The sequence below is a fragment of the Callithrix jacchus genome, chromosome 19 (genome assembly GCF_049354715.1).
Source record: "Callithrix jacchus isolate 240 chromosome 19, calJac240_pri, whole genome shotgun sequence".
In the NCBI taxonomy this organism is placed as follows: Eukaryota; Metazoa; Chordata; class Mammalia; order Primates; family Cebidae; genus Callithrix; species Callithrix jacchus.
The window spans coordinates 22,436,810-22,453,483 of NC_133520.1; the positions used below are offsets into that span (position 1 = coordinate 22,436,810).

General features: G+C 46.7%; 1 protein-coding gene across 14 annotated transcripts in view; it reads left to right on the forward strand.

The window, feature by feature from the left end:
- Positions 1–16,674, forward strand: part of LOC118149565 (uncharacterized) — a 99,176-nt gene that overhangs the window by 19,533 nt on the left and 62,969 nt on the right. For 7 of the 14 annotated variants that reach the window (XR_013529787.1, XR_013529788.1, XR_013529777.1 and 4 more), the window contains 2 exons: positions 439–533; positions 924–1,155. The exons of 2 other annotated variants lie outside the window; for them this stretch is intronic. The gene's annotated coding sequence lies outside the window, so the exon portion shown is untranslated. Of the gene's footprint in view, positions 1–438; positions 534–923; positions 1,156–1,916; positions 2,757–16,674 lie in introns of those variants that run through there. 5 more of the 14 variants (XR_013529789.1, XR_013529780.1, XR_013529781.1 and 2 more) reach the window with 2 other exon arrangements.

Here is a 16,674-nt window from a genome sequence, read left to right on the forward strand (position 1 = left end):
AGAATATATTTTGTCTGGGTGGGTTATGTGGGTGTATACACTTGTCCAAATCCATTGAATTGTATATTCAAGATACATCTGTGTGCTTCACTGCATGTAAATTTTAATTTACTATATATTATTCATAATGCATAAGTATACAGGTGCACACTTATGTATGTGATGGACATTCCAACAACTGAAAGTTCTACTTAAAGATGAAAAGCAAAATATGATACATTTAACTATGTATTTTATCCCCTCTTTTCTTGCCCATTGTAAATATAGAATATTCTAAAATAAATAATAAAGATTTTTTAAATGATTATATTGTCTTTTCCCTGGTATTTTCCTCTGTGTAATTTAAGCTTAAAGAGATTTGTCCAGCTAGAAATTTGGAAAAAAATATTTCACATATATATATATATTTTTTTCTTTATTCCTCTTTATTTCATCCAGAATTTGTTTGGAGGAGAGAAGTCCTGCTTCCAGTCATACAGAGGAAGGGCTCTCTTCCCACATCCAAGTTCCCTCTCTTGCGCTCCCCTGCTCAGGTGACTACTTCTGGCCAAGGGAAGAGAAGAGGTAGCAAAGCCTGAGACATCCCTTCTGGGTGGGAGCTAGAGAGGGGCACTATCTGCCCCAGCAGGGTGCTTGTCCTTTTCTGCACATGATTGTCTTTCTCTAAGTGGCCTCATTTTCAGATTAATACAGCTTGAAATTAGCCTGTTTCCTTGAAAAAAAAAAATTCTTTTTGAGACAGGGTCTGGCTCTGTTGCCCAGGATGGAGTGCAGTAGCATAACCGTAGCTCACTGCAGCCCCAACCTCCTGGCTCAAGCGATCCTCCCACCTCCCACCTCCCACCTCAGCCTGCTGAGTAGCTAGGACTACAGGTGCATGCCACCACACCTGGCTAATTTTTTGATTTTTAAAATTTTTGTAGAGACCAAGTCTGGAACTCCTATGCCTCAAGTGATCCTCCTGCCTCAGATTCCTAAAGCACTGAGATTACAAGCATGAGCCAGTGCACCCAACCAGTTCCCTTGAAATTAAAACAAGGGTTCTTGAAATGTTCAAAAGAAGGTCAAGCAGAAATAGTTACCTGGAAGAATAAGAAATTGCTCTGGCTGGAATAGTATAACCGTCTCGTGATACCTATGAGTGTTACACATTTGGTAAGTATGAATCTTGGGGGGAATGATTGTTGGGTGACTGGCTTTGGTCTCTGGTATCAGACATGTGGACCTGGGAGTAGTTGGAAATCTATGCAGTATGAAGTGTCTGACTTATGGGGTTAAGTGCCAGCCTTGGTGCTGCCTCTGCTTTATCCTTGAGCTAAAGAACAGCTGGCCTTGGCACAAGTTGAAGAGAATATTAGTGTCTCAGAGTCTTTTGAAAGCCAGGCCTATGTGACAACCCATCAGCAACAGCAACATCTTCAAATTCAAACACAGCCAGGGCGGAGGGCGGTGGCTCACACCTGTAATCTCAGCACTCTGGGGGGCCCAGCGGGGAGATCACCTGAGGTCAGGAGTTTGAGATCCCCCTGACCAACATGGAGAAACCCCTTATCTACTAAAAATATAAAAATTATCTGGGTGTGGTGGCGCATGCCTGTAATTCCAGCTACTTGGGAGGCTGAGGCAGGAGAATCGCTTGAACCTGGGAGGCAGATGTGGCGGTGACCTGAGATCGTGCCATTGCACTCCAGCCTGGGCAACAAGAATGAAACTCTGTCTCAGAAAAACAAACGAAACAAAAACCAGCCAGGCAGTTAATCTTACATAGATGTACATAGCACTTGAGGGTGTTTAGAGCTGGGAAATTAGAATTATCTGGGCTTTGTAAATGCTGCAAAGTGTGCCACTGAGATAAAACTGTTTGAAACATCTGACATGTAGCTACTTGACTTTTTTTTTTTTTTTTTGAGAAATAGCCTTGATCCATCAGTCTGGAATGCAGTGGCATGATCTCTGCTCGCTGCAACCTCTGCCTCCTGGGTTCAAGTGATTCTCAAGCCTCAGCCTCCTGAGCAGCTAGTGTTACAAGCACTTGCCACTGCACCCAACTAATGTGTGTGTGTGTGTGTGTGTGTGTGTGTGTTTTCTAGTAGAGACAGGGCTTCACTGTGTTGGCCAGGCTGATCTCGACCTCCTAACCTCAAGTGATCTGCCCTCTATTTAATCACTATGGAAGACACTGCCCAGTGCTTTTCTTAGAACCCCTTTTGGATTCCTTCTGCTAAAATTACTGTCAGAGTCAGCATATGATCCACATGAGGGAAATCAGCTCAATTTTCTTAATTGACAGCAGTTGGTTCTAAATAACTTTTGGCTGTTTCAAAAAATCCAATCCACCCCAGAACAAAGATTTGCCACTAATGAAGATATTAAAGAGAATGTGCTCTCTCTCTGTGTGTGTGTGTATGTATTTTAATGCTTGGCCAAACTTTAGTCAGGCTCCTGAACCTTCCCCTAGGCTCATCTGTGCACCTTCTTGTAAAATCTAGCTTTAACAAGAACTCTGCTAAATCAGCTTGGCCAAGACCCCACCCACCATGCCCAGTCACTCTCAATATCTAAAGGGATTGATTCTTCAGCCTCCGCTACCTCCCAGGTGCTGTCTGATCGCCCTGGCTTGTTTTCAGCCAGAATCCTGTTAAGAGGGGGAAACATTGTGAAATATATACAGTATTTGGTCTTTGTCTCTCTTTCCTAGCATACTACTCCTAAAATCCTTGGAATCTCCAAAAAATAAATGTCTGCTTGTATGCTAATGAGTTGACTAATGGCTGGCAGCCCCCAGGAAGCTTTAGGATTGGGCTGATCACTCATCTAAAAGAGGCAGGAGTAGAGGATTGGGACTTTCAGCCCCACTCCGCAACCTCCTGGGAGAGGGAGGGACTGAAGATGAAGTCCATCCCTGCGGCCAATGATAAACTCAATCATGCCTATGTAGTGATGCCTCCATAGAACCCCACAAGGAGAGAGTTGCGTGAGCTTCTGGATAACTGAACATGTGGAAGTTCCTGGAGGCTGGCACACCCAGGGAGGGCATGGAAGCTCATGCCCTCTGACATCCCTTACCCCATGCATTGCTTCCATTGGTGTCCTTTTTAATAAACCCATAAATGTAAGAATAATGTTTCCCTGAATTCAGTGAGCCACTCCAGCAAATTAGTAGAACCTGAAGATGACACCATGGGAACCTCCATTTTTAGCTCAATTTAGAGCTGTTCACTGAAGGACAGGTGAAAGAACTTGGGGCTTCCAACTGGCTTTGGAAGTAGGGGGCAGTCATGGAGACTGAGCCCTCACCGTGCAGGATCTGACGCTATCCCAGGTAGATAATGTCAGAATTGAATTGGAGAACACCCAGTTGGAGGACCAAGTGGAGGTCCACTGCAGAACTGATTGTTCGCTCGAGGTGTGGGGGACATCCTCCCCACATCTGGTGCCAGAAGTGTGTTGTGAGGCTTTATTGGGAGAAACTGAGTTTGTTTATTTCTCTATTCTCAGAGTTGGTTGAACTAGGACCCCTTATCCCGATGCAATTTTCCACCCACCCAGCCTCACCTCACTCTTTGCCTATGAGTCCCACTTGCTCATGCTGTCTTCCGACTTGAGCCCGCTTCCGTGCTGTGGTCCCCTTTCCCCACCGCAATGGTCCTGAATGAAGTCTCTCCTTGCCACGGTAACTACCACCCGGCTCTGGCAGTTCCTTGACAGCAGCACTGCCCGTGGAGGTTGCTTTGAGGGTTGCCTCTTGTTTGGACATAGGGGTCCTGCAGGCTGTCATCACCACGGCCTCCCTGGTTCATGGCCCCACTGCCCATGAGCCAGGGGTTTGTGACTGGAACCATGCAAGGCACTGGACACTAGATGGAAATGTCACTCACAGATTTCCCTGCTGCTGGAAAGTGAAAAACAAATGATGTCAAGCCTGTGTCTCCATTTCCGTATTCGTTTTCCAAATTTGTTGTCATCTCCCGGCTGTAAATGATGGTTTCAAGGATGAGTGGTGGTGAAACTGTTCTCCTAAGAACAGATTAGGAGTGGAAAAAACAACACATTTATCTCATAGCTTCTTTCACCACAATTTCCGAGACTAGAAAAATAACCAATTTAGGAGGCTGAGGCTGGCAGATCACCCCTGAGATCAGGAGTGTGAGACCAGCCTGGCCAACATGGTGAAACCCTGTCTCTACTAAAATAAAAAAATTAGGCGGGCATGGTGGTGGGTGCCTGTAATCCCAGCTACTCAGGAGGCTGAGGCAGGAGAATCACTTGAACCTGGCAGGCGGAGGTTGCAGTGAGCCAAGATCGTGCTACTGCACTCCAGCCTGGGTGACAGAGCGAGACTCCGTCTCAAAAAAAAAAAAAAGGCCAGGCGTCATGGTTCACGCCTATAATCCCAGAACTTTGGGAGGCTGAGGTGGGTGGATCCCCTGAGGTCAGGAGTTTGAAACCAGCTTGCTCCACATGGCAAAACTCTGTCTCTACTAAAAATACAAAAAATTAGCTGGGCGTGATGATGGGCGCGATGATGGGCGCCTGTAATCCCAGATACTTGGGAGTCTGAGGGAGGGAGAAATGCTTGAACCTGGGAGATAGAGGTTGCAGTGAGCCAAGACCGCCACTGCACTCCAGCCTGGGCAACAGAGTGAGACTCCATCTGAAAAAAAAAAAAAGATAGTGGAATTACCGAACTGACTGGTCATTCCACTTTAAATTTTTTGAGGAACTGACATAGTGCTTTTTACAGCAGCTGCATTCTATATTTCCATTAACAGTGGATAAGAGTTCCAATTTCCCCATCCTCACCAACAATTATTTTCTTTCTTTCTTTCTTTCTTTCTTTAGGTTTTTTTTTTTCCTGAGACGGAGCCTCACTCTGTCCCCTAGGCTGGAGTAGTGCAGTGGTGTGATCTTGGCTCACTGCAACCTCCATCTTCCCAGTTTAAATTATTCTTCTGCCTCAACCTCCTGAGTAGCTGGTATTGCATGCCACTATGCCTGGCAAATTTTTGTATTTTAAGTAGAAACGGGGTTTCATCACGTTGGTCAGGCTGGTCTCAAACAGCTGACCTTATGATCCGCCTGCCTTGACCTCCCAAAGTGCTAGGATTACAGACGTGAGGCACCACGCCTGTCTATTCTTTCTTCAGTTTTTTGATAGTTGCCATCCTCATGGATGTGAGGCAGTGCACACTTCTGCTTTTTAAACTTCATTAAAACCCTGGTGTTTTTTGGCCACAGTCCTTTTCTTTCAAAGCCTAAGTGGGCACTTCGGTGTTCAGCTGTATATTTCCCCTCTAAAATATGTACAATAGGAGTGTGTTTCTTCTCCGACTTAGGGGTAACGGAATTGATGTTTTTAGGTGGGACAATGATTAGCCAGCTGAGACATCTGTCCCCTCAGAGAGTGCCTGGAATGATTCAGCCAAATTTCCTGACTTACAAGGGGTCCCTTTTTACTTTTAAGTCTCCTGAACACCTGTCCCAAAGATGACAGATGGAATCTTGGTGCAGCTGTCGGAGGTGCTCAGGCACCCTTTCAGGTTTTATGTTATGTGCATGTGAATTTGGTGGTAGGGACCTTGGCATCACTGAAAAGTAATGAGAAGGGTCTAAAGTCTGTAATTATAGGACGGGGGCTGTGGCTCACGCCTGTAATCCCAGCACTTTGGGAGGCCGAGGCGGGTGGAATACCTGAAGTCAGGAGTTCGAGACCAGCCTGTTCAATATGGTGAAACCCCGTCTGTACTAAAAATACAAAAATTAGCAGGTGCCTGTAGTCCCATCTATTTAGGAGGCTGAGGCAGGAGAATCGCTTGAACCCAGTAGGCAGAGGTTGTAGTGAGCTGAGATTGTGCCATTGCACTCCAGCCTGGGCGACAGAGCGAGACCCCATCTCAATAAATAAATAAACAAATAAAGCCTGTGATTCTAGAAGGTAGTCATTATTACAACATCATACATTACAGCAATGTATCCTAAAATTACGTTGAAGTTCGTAAAACACAAGTGGAATAATTTTTCCTTTATTTCTGTATTGAAATAAACAAAGGTCTTGAGGAGGAGGTGTCCCCAGGGTCTCACCGTTTGGTTCCCGCCTGGAAGTGGGCTCAGCCCCAGCCCTCTGGCCCAGGACCAGGGCCGCGAAGCAGCTTCTCTCCCGCTAGAGGGCGCTGGGCTCCTTGGTTCAGATCGTCTTTGGGACTCCGGGCAGGCCTCTGGTTCTCTTCCGGTTTGACTGGGCCTCCTGGGCTCTATTTTTAGGCCTTCTTGTTGGCCTTGGGCGTTCAGACCTAGAGACCCCGCTGAATCAGGGAACAGCACAATCTCTCACAGGATGTGGGTGGTGACCCCTCAGGAGTCAGGGTCCCTGTGAGGGTGGGGTCACTGTTCACAGAGCACCAAGGCCCACGCGGGGTGAGGCAGGGAAGAAGACCTTTTTTTCACGTTTTGAGATTCGTTCTCACACTTTGCTCTCATATACTTTTTCAAAAAATAAAATTTTAGAAGAAAATTGCTAGCGGCCAAAGGAAAACATTCATCTGCATTGCCTTCTCCTACTGTACTTCCTGAAAAGTTGAAAACTGTGTGGGAGGCGCAGGAAGCCATCCTTTCTGCCTCCTCTCTTGCTGGCGCGCCCTCGGGCAGCGTTTGGGCTCTGCAAGCGTTCGAGGCACCAGTTCTGAGAGCAGGCGCCGCGCCCACCGTTGGCGCTTCCCCTCCGCAGAGCCGGGCGTGGCCCAAGAATCTGCCTTTTTGGCAAACACCTCCTTGGCACCTCAGGCGGGTAATCCTCAGACCGCCCTTTGACGCACTTTCCCCTGGACCCATGTCCTCTCTGATGCTCTTCGCTGACTTCTTGCAGCTCTCAGAAACTACACTCCCAGTAGGAAGCCGCCATGCAGGAATTCCACACGTGTTCATGTGTTAAGTTCCCTTTTCTCCTCTGTAAGTGTGAGCCCCTAGGCAGGCCCTATCCTGAGTTCTGAAGCATGGTGGTGTCTTCAGCAACCCCCACCTCGGTTCTAACCCCTGCTCCCCATTCCCTGCTCTCAGCCTCCTACTTCTGATGCTCGGGCCTGCCCTGTGCCTGGCAGCCTTCTAGATTTCTTTCATTTATTGCACTGAGCTCTTGGAAGAAATCTTCCGTCCTGCGATAGAAGCCCCCAAGTGAGAGTCTGTCTTTCCCTCTGTTTCCCTACTATCAAGGGTCTCACTCAGCTCCAACTCCAAACTCACAAACATGCTCACACTGTGTAGCTGTAACGACTGTGGTTCTCCAGCCATACCCCAGCAGTCAGACAACAGTTAATGTTCAGGCTTTGTGCGGTGCCTCCTGCTTTGATGGGGCTGGGTAAAAGCTGAGGTCACCCGGCAGGGCGGCTCATGCCTGTAAATCCCAGCACTTGAGCCCAGGGGTTTGAGATCAGCCTGAGCAATATAGGGAGACTCCATCTCTATAAAATAAATATATAATTTAGCCTGGCATGGTGGTACAGCCTACGGCCTGTAGATCCAGCTATTCAGGAGGCTGAGTTGAGAGAATGGCTTGAGCCCAGGAGGTTGAGGCTACAGTGAGATGTGATTGCATCACTGTACTCTAGCCTGAGCGACAGAGGGAACCCTGTGTCAAAAAAAAAGGAAAGCTGAGGTCAACAGATTTATGAATCAGTCATTACCTCACCCATGTCTAGGACAACTGGGAATAGAACATATTGAACAAAAATTCCACTTTGGAGGACTTGGTGCAGAGACGACAGGTAATTGGGAGAGGGGCTCCTGGCACCTGGGAGACTGACGCAAATGGTGCCTTTAAGACACACAGCTGCACAAACTGCGCATCTTCAGCATGGATGAGAATGCACGCAGAAGCACGGACATCTGATTTCCCATTTCCTCCGCTTCCCAGCTTTGGTGGCCTTCTTGCTCAATTTGCATACTAATTACTAAGTCTCTGGTAAGGCTATCTGCCTTAGGTCTGCTATCGAGCTATTGCGCTCTCGCATCCATTCTGCCACCAGTTTGTAAGTTGAGCCCCTCCGACTCAACTATCAGGGTCAACCTCTTTGAAGGGCTACACCTGAGCCTGTGGTCTCACCTGCCCCCACTCAAGTATCAATTCCTCAGCGTGAATGGCAGCCATTAAAAAGAGCTGTCTGTCAGCGCAGAGAGGTCCAGAGTTGTAGGAAGGGGGCTTGCAAGTTGGCCTGGCCCTAAAGAAGGTAGGCACCATGGCCCAGGTTCCAGACCTCAGTCTCACATGCCAAGAAACTATTTTGTCCATGGCCCAGTGGTGTGGGGACTCAGAAAGATCACACGAGACTGATGCATAAAGCCCTCACTTAAAATGAGAAATAAGATATTTGTGTCCTCATGACCAACCCAACAGGCTGGGGCAGGGCGCAGGGGGCTTTCCCTGGTGGTCATGCTCAGAACAAGTATGGTGGATTCCAGTATAAATGGCATGGCTCTCTGCTTGGATTCAGTCAGCCAGTATTCAGCTGGAATCTTCTCCATGACTACGCCAGTTATTAATGCTTGGCGTCTGTTCAAATTGATGAGTGTCTGTGCCACATCAGATCAACTGTTGTAATATCAGTTCCATATGATGGCCATCACCTTTAATAGTAGGTGCACATGCACCTGCTGGAAGAGGCGGCGTTTCTAGTAGACTGACAGCGCTGTCCGTCCCCTAGACTGACTACACAATTCATTATGTGGTAGTCCTGATTAGATAAGTAAGCAACAAGAGAAAGGGGCCCTGGGTGGGGAAGAACAATGAACAATCATGTGAGAAGCACAAATCAGAATCACAAACAACGGCCCGTTCTGGGGGTACAATGACCTCATTCAGCACGTAGCCCCCTCCAGATGGCCCTATAAAACTTCCTTCCAGCCCCCACCTCCTGTCAGACAGACATTTCTCTGCTGTGCTGCCCGTCGAAACCTTACAGGTGTTTTCACACTTCCTCTAATAATCTGCCTTTCTTTACCTTCAACTGGCTTAGTAAATTCCTTTACCGCCTAAGACCATGGCCCCAGCTACTTGTACCCATGCCTTTTACACTTTAAGAGGCAGTTCTCATTGGTTAACTACCAGCACCTAGCACATGGTAGAGAGTCAGCAGCATAAATGAGTGTTCATGATGTTGAGCTCAGCCCACCACTGATGACTGCATGGACTCTGCCAATTTGCCTCCATGCTTCTCTTTTCTGAGCCTTTGTGGTTGACTGCTGTCTAAACTGTGACATTCTTTCCTTGCATCTACCAGACTCAGGTGACCTTGCTGGCTCAACAATGAATATTTTACTGAGCACCTATTATGTGCCAGGCTTTGGGAATATGGCAGAGGATAAAATAGTCACAGCTCCTGCCTGCTGGAGTCCTAACATCTGAGGAAGGAGTCAGGCATTAAACACAGGAGATGAGGAGCGTGGATGGAGAAGGAGCCAGGCTGTGGGAGCACATGGGAGAGGGATGGGGTGGACCCTTGGAGGAAGCAATGTTTCAGCTGAGATATCAGTTAGGTGAGGAAAGGGAAAGGGAAAGGGGACAGGGGAGGTGAGAAGATGAGTAATTTGGGCAGAGCAAACAGCCTTTACAAAGACTCCCATAAAGACTCACATATGGGAAAGAGTAAGTTGGGTTGGTGAAGCAGGAGCGGAAGATGTGGGCCGGAGATGAGATGAGGTTTTGGGGCACGGCAGCCAGGTGAACGCACCTTGTAGACCTCTGGGTAGCAAAATTGACCAGGGGCTCCTGCTGCTCACCCCAAAGCCAGGCTTCCCCCAGGGACAGAAATCCTCTGTTGCCAGCTTTGGCTCAAGGATTCCATGGTGGTTCGTGGTTCGCTGAACTCTCCTTAGACTTCAGGGTTGGTAGACTATGTCTCCCCTCCATGCTCACCTTCCCCTCCTTGTGGGGCCAGGCTCACATCACACTGGATGGGTCTCCCAGTCTCCTGCAGCTCCCTTCCACGTTTCTGTCACAGTTTCCCCAGATACAACCCTTGCATGTTTAATCCTTAACTTTGTGTCTGCTTCTGGGAGGATCTGAACTAACACAGGAGACTTTACCCTAATCATACTATAAAGCCACTGAAGGGCTTTACATGTGACATGATTAGATTACATGGAAAGCTCAATCTGGCTGCTGGGCAGGGAATTTGACAGAAGTAACAAAAATAGGGGCAGGAAGGCCTATTAGGCTGTTACAGCGATCCAGTGACATGGCTTGGACCAGGGTGTGTGAGAGATTTTAAACTGGTTAAATATGGAAGATACTTAGGAAGAAGGGACAGCACTTGGTGCTGGATTGAATGTGGAACATGAGGGAGGAGTTGAGGATGATTCTAGCATCCTGGCTCATGTGACAAGAGGGAAAAAGCTAGCAGTTAGGAGTTGTAACCAGCTGTGCTTAGGGAAAAATGCAAAATCTGGCCAGTAGAAAGGTGAGCTCTGCTGTCTGTCGGGATGGCTCACTGGCCTCCCAGCTGCCTGGGAGAAACACCCTTTTGGAAACACCCACCACCATCTGCTTTAGTTCGTGTTCACCGAACAGCCTTCTGATTGGTAATTTGGCCACACAGGCATTCAAATACCAGGCAGATCCCTCTGGAAAGGAATAGTGCCTGATAAAAAGGAATAAATGAATTCATTGGAATTCTGGTTTATCCAGCAATATCACAGGTATCTAATAGTTCCAAGCCAACATCTCCAAGTCTGAAATACTGGCAAGGATGAAGCCTGGACTCTGATAAACTCACCAGAGGAACTCTGTTCTCAGGGCCTTTGTGTAGACAGCCAGCTGGCCTTCTTTAGAGACATACCAGGGCAGGTTGAATAATGGCCCCAAATATGTCCGCACCCTGAATCTATGGAACCTGTGACCATGTTGCCATAAAAGGGACTGTGCAGGTGTGATTGAGTCAAAGGCTCATTCTGGATTGTCTGGGTGGGCCGATGTAATCTCAGTGGTCCTTATAAGAGGGAGGCAGGAGGATCCCAGAGAGTAATAGATGTGATGACCAAAACAAGAGGGGCCATGCAAGGAAGGGGCCAGGAGCCAAGGAATGCAGCCGGCACCCAGAGATGAAAAAGACAAGGAAACATTCTCCTAGAGCCTCCAGGAGGAATGGCACCTTGCCAACACCTTGGATTTGGCCTAACAAAACTGACTTTAAAATTCTGACCTCCAGAGGTCTCCCTACAAGAGAATTAATCTGTGCTGTTTTAAGCTAGTGAGTTGGTGGTAAGTTGTTACATCAGCAGTAGGAAGCTAATACACACTCCAGCTGCACCATCTCACCTTTTTAAAAGACAAGTAGCAGATTAAATATATATATGCCTATTATACTATATATTATATAATATATATATATGCCTGTTTTTAGACCACAGTAACTAAAATGAGGGAGCCATGTAGAATGCAGATGTATCATATTTATGAATGCTTAATATCTTTTGAATAAATTCCTTTTGTATTTTTAGGCACTTTCAAGCCAGACTGCATTTCCCAGGATCTCTTGCAGCTAGGACACAAGCATTTGACCTGGCCACCCCCCACCTTCCCTCCCCGCCCAGTCAGATGGCTGCACCTTAGTGAGAAGGCCCCTAGAGGATTCCTATCCTACAGGCTCCGTGGAGCAGTCACCGAGATCTCAGGGGCAGTGGAGGCAAAGGTCCTGGCCATGGTGTCCTGTCTCAGTATCGTAACACACCTGTACCCAGCAGTGGTGGGAGGATGATCTGAGGATTGTTCTAGGCTGTAGAGCCTCCAGGCCTGACTTTCTGGCCTTTCTGGAGATTCTATGAGCCACACAGAATCCTTCAATGAATCCGTGTTCTACTTAGTCTTGTACTGTGGAGTCTTTCATTTGCCACTAAAAGCTCTGACTGATACATTCCTTATGGCATGGCTGTCAGGATTAGTGCTGGAAGGTGAAGCATTTTGCTTTTCCAGACAGCCAGCATCATCCAGCAAGATCAGGAAATGGAAGCCAAAGTACACATTAGTTCCTAATTACAGCTGCAGAGCATCCCGGCAACCACAGAACAGCTGGTGCTCTTTAGTCCCGGAGTGGCCAGGGGACCATGTCCAGAGAATAAGTGAGAAATAAGGGACTGTGGGGTTTTCGGGTGGGCTGCAGAGGGCTCATCTAGGAGAGGTGAGGGATGGCTGGCAAGGTTTCCTCAAATGCAGGTGAGGGAGGTGCTAGGAGCACTTTCTCAGAGTCACTTTCCCCAGGGATGGCCAGTTCCTATTTCAGTTTGGGGAGAGGTGCCTGAAGCCCTCCTGGCTTTCCTCTCCTTCCCTCCCTTCCCATCCCTTCCCTGCAGGAGTCTGGGCCAAGAAAGCTCACGGATGAGGAGCCAGATGTGAGCAGAGTCTTTACACACAGCTGCTTCCAGGAGCTCATGCTCAGCCTGGAACACTGTCAAGGAGGTGACAGATGTGCCTTCTTCCTTGGGTCAGCTTTAGATGAAGTCATCCTTTCCCTCTGGACTCTATCAGGATTAGCCCTTGGTATTTCTGAGTCACTTGACAGTTTATAAGCACTTTGGAAACCAGAAGTATCGTGTGAATGTCTCTGCAGATGAGATTTTTATCCTGGGTCTTTACTTTTGAGGATGCTCTTGAGACCCTGAACCAAGAACATTAACCAGAAAACTCAATGTTATTTTGAGGATTTTGAGAATTATGATGCATAAAACAAGGAGAAACACATTGGTAATGAATGTGTTCAGGAGGCCATAGGGGTTGTAGCTACTGTAAAATCAAATCCGTGCCTCCGAAGTGCTCCCACACCTCTGGGGGATGCTGTTTATGCGTTTTCTTGGATCTTACAAGCGGCAAGTAAGGTCGCTTAGTCTCACATACAGCTTCCTTTGAATAATGCTAATCCTATGAGGACTTTTCCTTCCACAGTATTGTCGAAGAGGGGTTTTCTGATTACCATGGCCGAAATCTACCCTTAGACATTTTTATTCCTTTGGCTTAATGCTAAAATATCCTAATCCAAAAGTCTTTAGAAAAGGAAAGGTTAAGACCTTGTCAATAATTCATAATCTAGTAGTAATCAATATGTTAGTATTCAATTGGATTCTTTCCAACCTCCCTTCAGGAGAGTGTGTCCATAGCTATGTTTTTTTTTTTTTGAGACGGAGTTTCGCTCTTGTTACCCAGGCTGGAGTGCAATGGCGCGATCTCGGCTCACCGCAACCTCCGCCTCCTGGGTTCAGGCAATTCTCCTGCCTCAGCCTCCTGAGCAGCTGGGATTACAGGCACGTGCCACCATGCCCAGCTAATTTTTTGTATTTTTAGTAGAGACGGGGTTTCACCATGTTGACCAGGATGGTCTCAATCTCTTGACCTTGTGATCCACCCACCTCGGCCTCCCAAAGTGCTGGGAGTACAGGCTTGAGCCACCGCGCCCGGCCCATAGTTATGTTTTTATGGGGGAGAAGGATAAGAACATTCATTGATGAGGAAATTACATTAGGGAGAAACTGACCATTCACAGGGAGTCCTTTGCTGAGGAAAGCTGGAAAGCGGTCATGTCAAGGACCCCTCCTTCCTTCCTTGATGGTGTGTGTGTTTTATCTATTACACTGGAAAATGTAGCTTCCACATGCTCGGAGGGTTTGCTCTGAGCATGACTCTATCAATTGAGAGTTCAAGTTGAATTCTGATAGAAACTAAGATTACTACCGAATGTAATACAAAACCAGTGACCTATGTTAATCGTGCTTGCTGATGTGGATACAGTGAGTTCTAACTGGAGAGTCATTTCTGTTTAATGCTTGTTTGCAAGTGCATGTTCATTTAAAATAGAGTCTTTAAAGAAGATCTTCAACTCCGGGTCCAATAACTTGGTGTACATAGTGAACACAGGAGACCAAGGCTGTCCTTCTCAACCGACGGCTCCCTAGGTGATGCCCTCTTGTCCCCACAGCCACTCTTCTCTCATGTGGGAAGATCCCTGTCCCTTCCCATTTCTGGAGCAAGTATATTGCTTTCCCAACATGGGCATTCTTGGCTAGCTTCTGTACTTCTCAAGAAAATCTAAATATTATTCTCTCTCCTGCCTTCCCAAGACAGTTTCTTTCCCCAGAAGTGAATTTCAAAGCTTGGTAATCCCTGGCACTGTCCCCATGAGTCCAGATAGAGCTGCACTCTCCCTTCTATGCCCTTCACTCCTTGACACTTTTCTGTTTTTTTTTGAGATGGAGTTTCGCTCTTGTTGCCAAGGCTGGAGTGTAGCCACGTGATCTTGGCTCACTGCAACCTCCGCCTCTGGGGTTTAAGTGATTTTCCTGCCTCAGCCTCCTGAGTAGCTGGGATTATAGGTGCCTACCACCATGCCCAGTTAATTTTTGTATTTTTAGTACAGACAGGGTTTTCACAATGTTGGCCAGGCTGGTCTCGAACTCCTGACCTCCCCAGCCTCCCAAAGTGAAGAGGTGGATTACAGTCGTGAGCCACAATGCTCAGCTGCTTGACACTGTTCAGACCCCACATAATGTACAGACTTGACTTGGGATTACCTGCTCTGCAGGATCTTGACACCTGAAGCTAGGGAATCCCTGGAGACATCTGTAAAGGTCACCAATTAGTTTTCTTCTGTGCTCGCTCTAGTTTAATTCCAAATGGTCTAGCACAAGTGACCCACGCATTTTGTTATTTGTGTTTGCTTTGAGGTGACCCCAGCTCTTCCCACATCCCAGGAAGCAGGATGTAGCCATTCTTCAATAATCTATAAAATACTGAGAATCATCTATTCAACATTCTGAAAATGATGGCAAACGTTTTATAAGTACAATTGCAACAGGGGGACCTGGTCACAGCAGCTCGCATCCTGCTTTGCAACTAACAAAACATCCCCTTTAGCTTTTTGCTTCCTCTCCCTCCCCGAAGGAATTCGCTATTGTTTGTAAATATAGCATGCCCCTAACACCAGCTTTATTTAGCTGCACTTCAAACTTAGCCTGTCTGAACATTCATACTAGGTAGATTTTACTTGTTTTGAAACAATTCCATTGAGGTAGAATTTACATACAATAAATTAGACTGGTAGAGTCAGGCCCTGAGCACTGTTTTATTTTTTATTTTTAATCATTTTTATGGGTATGTAGTCAGTGTATATATTTATGGGATACACAAGCTATTTTGGTACTGGCATGCGATGCATAGTCATCAAACCATGGAAAATTGGGTATCCATCACCTCGGTATTTATCCTCTTTGTCACAGTCTGATTATATTCCTTTAGTTATTTTTGAACGTATTATTGTCTATAGTCCCCCTGTTGTGCTATCAGATACTAGGGGTTTTTTTTCTTTTTTTTTTTAAAATTAAATTTCAGGATTACTTTTGTACAGAGACTAGATTTGAATTCATTCTTCCTGACTTTTTTTTTGGTGTCCATTTGCCCTCCCCACGTCTCCCCACCTCACCCACCGTCCTGCCCAGCCTCTGGTCACCATCCTTCTGCTCTATGCGCATGAGTTCAATTGTTTTGATTTTTAGATCCCACAAACAAATGAGAGCATTGAGCACTGTTTTAAGTGTACAATTCAGTGAATTCTGACAAACGTATATGCCTGTGTAACCACCACCATATTCAAGACATAGAATGTTTCCATCACCCAAAAAAGTTCTCTCATGCCTCTTTGCTGTCAACCATCCTCTCCACCCTCAGCTTCGGGCAATGCCTGATCTGCTTTCCATCACTGTTGATTCATTTTGATGGGTTTTAATTTTAAGGAGCTATACTGTGGTCAATAAAGTGGAGTTCTACCTGATTCTGCTTGACACCCTGCAAGGACCCACATGAGACAATGTTAACATTAAAAACATAGTAATTTGTGTGTCATCTGAGCCACACAAGTTTGATCCCTTGCTGAATTCTTTTCTTTCATTAGTGTAGTAAATTGTTTTCAAAGATGGCACCAACAACTCCTCCCTCTTTATGACGACATGCCACTTCTCCCATCAAGAGTTGGCGTCTATCTCCCCTTTCTTTGAGCCAGGAGTGATTTTGTGACTTGATTTGCCTGAAAGAATGAGAAGAAAGGCTGGACATGGTGGCTCATGCCTGTAATTAAAACACTTTGAGAGGCTGAGGCGGGTGAATCACTTGAACCTGGAAGTTCATGGCAAAACCCTGTCTCTACAAAACAAAACAAAGCTAAACCCTCAAAACAAAAATTAGCTGGGCATTATGTTCCGCACCTATTGTCCCCTGAGGTGTGAGAATCACTTGAATCCAAGAGGCAGAGGTTGCAGTGAGCCAAGATAGCACCACTGCACTCCAGCCTGGGTGACAGAATGAGACTGCATCTCAAAAAAAAAGGAAAAGAAAAAAAAATGAAGTGACGCTTTACCAGTTCCAGACTCAGTCTTTACAAAGCTTGAGAATGTCTATTTGGCCTATCGGGATTCAGCCACCATGTGAGTAAGCTCAAGCCAGACTGCTAAATGATGAGAGACTCTGTGGAGAGGGAGAGCTCAGCCAGCTCCCTGCTCCTCAAGCCACCCCAGCTGAGGTGCCAGACATGTAAGTGAAGCCATCTTGGGCATTCCAGCCCCAGTCAAGCTCCCAACTAAATGCAGCCACATGAGTGACCTTAGGCAACTCAGTACAGAGCAGAAGAACTACTCAGCTGAGCCCAGCCA